Source organism: Mus musculus, chromosome 1 (genome assembly GCF_000001635.26).
Source record: "Mus musculus strain C57BL/6J chromosome 1, GRCm38.p6 C57BL/6J".
In the NCBI taxonomy this organism is placed as follows: domain Eukaryota; kingdom Metazoa; phylum Chordata; class Mammalia; order Rodentia; family Muridae; genus Mus; species Mus musculus.
This window is the reverse complement of record NC_000067.6, coordinates 119154959-119162277: the sequence shown is the minus strand read 5'-3', so window position 1 is coordinate 119162277 and position 7319 is coordinate 119154959. Positions and strand designations below refer to the sequence as shown.

General features: G+C 47.4%; 1 pseudogene; it reads right to left on the bottom strand.

The window, feature by feature from the left end:
- On the bottom strand, nt 3525-4710 carry Gm8321 (predicted gene 8321; annotated as a pseudogene).

Sequence of the window (7319 nt, the reverse complement as noted above, 5' to 3'; positions counted from 1 at the left end):
AAGGAATGCAAGTATGTGGGCAGGTGTAAGTATAGAGTGCATGTGTGCATGTGAGTATGTGTTGTGTAGGTGTAGTGTATGTAAGTAGAGTGTACCTGCAGGTCTGTGTGGGGTTGAGGACTCATGCATGTGTGAACACAGTATACATGCATGCAGGTAAATGTGTGTTAAGTATGGTGTGCATCTGTGCAGTGTGTTTATGCTCTCCTTTTAAGATTGCTTGCTACAGGTCCTAGGATTTTTCTCTCATACAAGCTTTGATGTGCATGTTGTGCCAGGCAACAACGTCATGACAGCCCCTTGGATGCAATTCAAATAAACCAAATTCGGGGGCAGCTGTCACATGAGAATCCATCAAATACCACAAAACCAGAAAAGTGGCTGGGTGCCATCTTGAGAAGAGTGCCCTGCACCCCCACTGTTGCCTGTGTCCCTCCCTGGCTTGAAGGCTGGGCCCATGGAGAAGCAGCCTGGTATCTAAATGCAAGCTTGCAAGCATGTCCAACCTGCTGCTGTGGACGACACACACCCCAGGATGGCTATGAATGCAGCCCAATGCACACACTAAGCTTACATAAAGCCTTATGAGATCGTGTGTGTGTGTGTGTGTGTGTGTGTGTGTGTGTGAAAGAGGGGTGTAATTTGACCTCATGGTTCCTTCAGGTGAAGTTTGCAGATGAAGATGGCAATTTATCTTAACGTCAAAAGGTCAGATGTGCCTGCATGGAGCCGACTGGCTGGGGACCTAGAGTGACATTCTGAAGCCTTTGTCTGCGTCCTTGTCTGTCAAGTGGAGTCAACAATACCTCAGTCACAGGGTTATCAGAAAACAAAATGGAAAACATAAAGCAAACACAAATGCAGACTTGTACTAAAGCCTGGAGCTATTGGGCTGCAGAGCCCTGTCGGTCTGGAAAGCGCTTGTCGTGCAAGCGTGAGGACCTGGGTTTGCATTCCCAGCACACACAGAGAAAGCCAGGCAGCCAGGCTTGGGAGCTGGGGGCGTGGCTTCACAGGAAAAAGCAGCAGCTAGGAAAGCCTGACGATCTGAAGGATCTGGTTCCAGCTCAGTCCCAGAACCAACTCAGAAGCCCTGCATGATGCCAACACCTGCGATTCCAGCACTCCCGTCTTGAGACGGGAGCTGGAGACAGAAGACCTGGACACAACTGCTCATGGACCAGCTAGCCTGGAGTACACACCACAGCTGCAGAAACGTCAAGAGAGCTCCTGTCTTGACAAGGTGGGAGGAGAGAACCAACTGCTGGAGGTTTTTCTCAGACCTCCACATGCATGTTGTGTGACGTCATCATGACTCTACTCACATGTATCTGTACACATACACAAACACATAGTGAGGCATGGCAACGTGTGTTTGCAGCCCCAACACTGGGGGTGAGGAAGGAGCAGAGACAGGTGGATCCCTGAAGCACACTACCCAACCAGTCTAACAAAACTGATGAGTTTCAGGTTTAGGCAGAGGTCCTGTCTCTCTCTCTCTCTCTCTCTCTCTCTCTCTCTCTCTCTCTCTCTCTCTCTCTCTCTCTCTCTCTCACACACACACACACACACACACACACACACACACACACACTAGGGCTGGCAGAATAGCTGATTGATTAAGAGCAAGTAAGTACTGTTCTCGCAAAGAACCAAGTTTGGCTCCCAGTACCCAAATTGTGCACCTCACCATTGCCTGGAACTTCATCCCAAGGTGAATCTTATGCCCTCTTCTGACCTCTTTGGGTACTACACTCACACACCCAAAACCCATCACCACCACACACACTTAATTGAATTAAAAATTAAGATCTATTTTTTTTAAAAAATGAAGGCAAGGTAGAAAACAACAGAGGAAAGACATCTGATGTTAACCTCTGGCTTCCATATGCACACATACACATGTGCATGTCCTCTGCACACACATGTCCATACACCCACGCGTATTTATGCCACACCACACCCCCTCACACATACACACACACAGAGGTCAGCCTGTCAATGTCCTTGGGAGGCTCTAAGACTGAGACATGAGATCAGACATAACTAGCTGGATCTGGCTGTACCCCTTCCTCTGTGACCTTAGAGGTGATGTGAGCTTAGAGCCTACAGCAAGGAATCTATCAGCTATGAGGGTAAGGTGAGTCAACGCTGCCTTTGTGGAGAACCGCTAGTCATGTAGCCCTGGCGTACCCCTTTCTTTCCTCTGGACTAGATCCTTATCCTTGAATATAACGGTGGACAGACTATCCCTGGACTCTAGCACCCCCACCCCCCACCATCAGTGGCCAAAGATATGGACCTCATTCCTTGCCTACTGTCTTAGCCATGGCGCCCAAGTTCTGGCTTTCCCCCATAGTTTCCAGATTCTCTATAACCTTTCAATTCTCCAGTGCATCAGCCTATAAGTGCAAGGACCAGATCAGAAGCAGAATAAAGAAAAAGCAGGAAGGTAGTTAGGCCTTACAACCAGCAGCTAAATAGAGGCCCACTGATGAAAACCCAGGGAACCAAATGTGGTGGTGCACGCGTTTAATCCCAGCACTAGGGAGGCAGAAGCAGGTAGCCCTCTGTGAGTTCAAAGCCAGTCTGGTGGACATAATGAGTTCCAGGACAGTCAGAGCTGCAAAGAGCTTTGAAGCCTATCTCAAAGGAAGAGGAGAAGGAGGAGGCGAAAGGAGGAAAGAAGAGAAGAGAAGAGAAGAGAAGAGAAGAGAAGAGAAGAGAAGAGAAGAGAAGAGAAAGGAGGGAGGAAAAGAAAAAAGGAATTCAGGGTAGATTCTGAGACTGAAATGGAAATACTGGGGCAGCAGGCAGTGGGAGGAGACTGCGGAGCCATAGGTGCTCTCTGGGTCATCCTGGGAACGTTATCCTCTCCCTTAGCCTCACAGCTGGACTCAGGAAAGCAGCCATAGTGCGTGTGTTATTGTTACTGTCTCCTAGAGGGAGGCCAGGGCTTTCTGTATCCCGCACCAGCTCATGTCCCACTGACAGTCTCTCTCCGGCTGGCTTCTCCCCCAGATAGCCAGCAGCTTGATGCACATGAGGATCTACATCTACCTATATGGTGCTGTCACATACAGATAAAACCCCTGCTTATCTGGGACCTGAGATAGGGTGTGCCAGGGTCTCTAAGAGAAGAAAATAGACCTGTCCTTGCTGTGAAGAGAGGACCGGAAATCACTGGGAGGAAAGGGGATCCCTGGGTATTAAACTGCCAAGTTTCAGCCCAATCACATTGCCAATGCCTTGATGGTATAGGTAAGGAGTTAGTCAGCATTCACCTAGCAAGACCGACCCTGCTTCATGCTTTTTACTACCCTGAGAAGCTACCGAGTCTTGCTACAAACTAATCTGCCCAACAGTGTTCTGGGGCCAGGAAGAGGAGAGGGCTGACCTTTGTGTGCTCTGATGTTTATCCCATAGTGAGTCAACATCATAAAGCTATAGGACACAGAGGCAGGTTCCCCTGCCCCTACTTAGCAGGGCCAGGAAGCCTAGATACATCCATTAATGCTTCTTTCTGTGGGTGCAGTAAACTTTATGAGTAGTATTCAAGAATGCAGGATCCTTAAACCCCTCCTCTTATCTGGGGCTCTGGGATGGAAACTGAGAGAGATGCTCCGTGTTGGGAGCTGAGTTGGGACAGAGACTCTTCAGCAGCCCCTCTTTTCCTCTTGTGTTCTTCCTGGGCTGGATGGTCCAGGGCTTCTTACTCCTTGGAGGCCATATAGACCATGAGATCCACCACCCTGTTGCTGTAGCCATATTCATTGTCATACGAGGAAATAAGCTTTAAAAAGTTGTCATTGAGAGCAATGCCAGCTCCAGATCAAAGGTAGAAGAGTGGGCCTCACTGTTAAAATCACAAGAGACAACCTGGTTCTCAGTGTAGCCCAGGACGCCCTTTATGGGTCCTCAGGTGCCTGCTTCATCACATCTTTTATGTCATATTTGGCAGGTTTCTCCAGGTGGCATGTCAGATCTATGATGGACACATTGAGGGTAGGAACACAGAAGGCCATGCCAGTAAGCTTTCTGTTCAGCTCTGGGATGGCCTTGCCTACAGCCTTGGCAGCACCAGTGGATGCAGGAATGATGTCTGGGCAGCCCCATATCTATCACATCGCAGCTTTCCAGAGGGGCCATCCACAGTCTTCTGAGAGTCAGTGATGGCATGGACCATGGTCATGAGCCCTTCCACAATGCCAAAGTTGTCATGGATAACTTTGGCCAGGGGGGCTAAACAGTTGGAGGAGCAGGAAGCATTGTTGACAACCTCAAGTGAGTTGGTATACTTCTCATGGTTCATACCCATCACAAACATAGGAGCATCATCAGAAGGGGCAGAGATGGTGACCCTGTTGGCCTCACCCTTAAAGTGAGCCCCAGCCTTCTCCATGGTGGTGAAGACAACAGTAGACTCTACAACATTCACTATCAACAGAACCCCATTTGATGTTGGTAGGATCTCACTCCTGGAAGATGGCAATGGCCTTCCTGTTGGTGGCAAACTTCCTGTTCTCAGCCTTGACTCTGCTGTTGAACTAGCCATGGGTAGAGCCATTCTGGAACATGCAGACCATGTTCTTGAGGTCAATGAAAGGATCACTGATGCCAATGGTATCCACTTTGCCAGACATGAAGGAAGCCCTGATAACCAGGTACCCAGTACTGCCAAACCTTCACCATTGTGCCTCAGGGACAAGGCTGGCACTGCACAAAAAATGCAGCTGTCTCTGGAATGGGAAAGATGAGAGAGCTTCCTTTAATGCTCTTATTTGGGGGAGGGTGGCTCATATGCGCATATGTGTGCATGCATGTGCCAGGCTAGAAGTCAAATTCAGTTGTCACGCCTCAGGATACTGATGCTTGTTTTATGTGAAGGCGTTTGTTTTGGCTTTTGATTTGAGAGGGTGGGGTGTTGTGCTGGTTTGAATAAGAATGGTCCCATAGGCTCATATATTTGAATGCTTAGTCACCATGGAGAGGCACTATTTGATAAGGATTAGATGTCAAGGCCTTGTTGGATGAAGTGTGTCATTGGGAGTAGAGTTTCAAAAGCCCACACCAGGCCCCGTATCTATCTTTGCTTCTCTCTCAGCCTGTGGATCAGGTTGTACCCCTCAGCTATTGCTCCAGGGTTGTGCATGCCAACATGTTTTCCATCGTGATGATAATAGACGAAATCTTGAAACTGTAAGCAAGCCCTCAATTAAACACTTTCTTTTGTAAGAGTTGCCTTGGTTATGGGGTCTCAAACCGTTGTTTATTTGTTTGCTGTTCTTGCTGTTGTTGCTTGTTTGTTTTTGTTTTTGTTTTTGTTTTTGTTTTTGTTTTTGTTTTGAGGAAAGGTACCACTGTCTGGAACTTGGGTAAGCTACCTAGCAAGCAAACCCAAGGGACTCTCTTGCTTTTGCCTCCACAGCTCTGTAATTACTTGGTTCTAGGGATCAGACACTGGTCCTCATTCTTAGGCTGCAAGCAAGTACTTTGCCACCTGAACTATGTTCCCAGGCCTAACGTTCCTACTTTTAAAAAAATTTATTAGAAATTACAGTGAGTGCTAGAGAGATGGCTCAATGGTTAAGAGCAGGGACCTCTCTTCCAGAGGACCCAGGGTTTGATTCCTAGCACCCGCACCCACGTGTCAATTCACGCCTGTCTGTAACTCATGCATGTGGTGCACAGATACATGTACAGGTGAAAGATCAATGTATTAAAAAAGTTGGCATTTAAAAAATTTACAAATGCTGGGGATGGTGACACACACCTTTAACCCTGGTACTTGGGAGGCAGGGACAGGTTGATCTCTATGAATTTGAGGCCAGTCTGGTCTACATAGTGAGTTTCAGGACATTCAAGTCTATATAGTGAGAACCTGTTCCAGCAAATCTCTCTCTCTCTCTCTCTCTCTCTCTCTCTCTCTCTCTCTGTGTGTGTGTGTGTGTGTGTGTGTGTGTGTGTCTGTCTGTCTGTCTGTCTGTCTGTCTGTCAGATAATAAGGCTGAAAAGATAGCTCAGTGGGTAATAGCAGTTACTGTAAATGCAAGAGGACCCCAATTCACACCCCCAGTTCCCTTGTAAAAGCTTAGACATGGTCATATATGCCTGTAAAAGGCTAGGCATGACCATGCATGCCTGTAACATCAGTACTGGGGAGTAGAGGTAGGTGGGATCTGGAAGTTTGGTAGCTAGCTAACCTATCCAAAATGGTGAGCCTCGGTCCGCTGCAGATCTTTTCTCAAAAAATAAGGTGAGGCACAACAGGTGAAGCCTAGACATCATTCTCTGACCTCTACACACTTGTAGGTTATATACAGATATGCACACACATGTGTGCACATGTCACTCAGAAACACATACATCATCCACCTATGTACACACACACACACAAATTACAACAGCGAGTTGTGTTGGTACTCACCTGTAATCCCAGCACTCAGGAGACAAAAAAGTCAAGAAGACTGTGGTAAATTTGAGACCAGCCTGGTCTGCATGTCAAGTTCTTTTTTTTTTTTTTTTTTCCATTTTTTATTAGGTATTTAGCTCATTTACATTTCCAATGCTATACCAAAAGTCCCCCTTACCCACCCACCCCCACTCCCCTACCCACCCACTCCCCCCCTTTGGCCCTGGCGTTCCCCTGTACCGGGGCACACAAAGTCTGCGTGTCCAATGGGCCTCTCTTTCCAGTGATGGCCGACTAGGCCATCTTTTGATACATATGCAGCTAGAGTCAAGAGCTCAGGGGTACTGGTTAGTTCATAATGTTGTTCCACCTATAGGGTTGAAGATCCCTTTAGCTCCTTGGGTACTTTCTCTAGCTCCTCCATTGGGAGCCCTGTGATCCATCCATTAGCTGACTGTGAGCATCCACTTCTGTGTTTGCTAGGCCCCGGCATAGTCTCACAAGAGACAGCTACATCTGGGTCCTTTCAGTAAAATCTTGCTAGTGTATGCAATGGTGTCAGCATTTGGAAGCTGATTATGGGGTGGATCCCTGGATATGGCAGTCTCTACATGGTCCATCCTTTCATCTCAGCTCCATACTTTGTTTCTGTAACTCCTTCCATGGGTGTTTTGTTCCCACTTCTAAGGAGGGGCATAGTGTCCACACTTCAGTCTTCATTTTTCTTGAGTTTCATGTGATTAGGAAATTGTATCTTATATCTTGGGTATCCTAGGTTTTGGGCTAATATCCACTTATCAGTGAGTACATATTGTGTGAGTTCCTTTGTGAATGTGTTACCTCACTCAGGATGATGCTCTCCAGGTCCATCCATTTGGCTAGGAATTTCATAAATTCATTCTTTTTA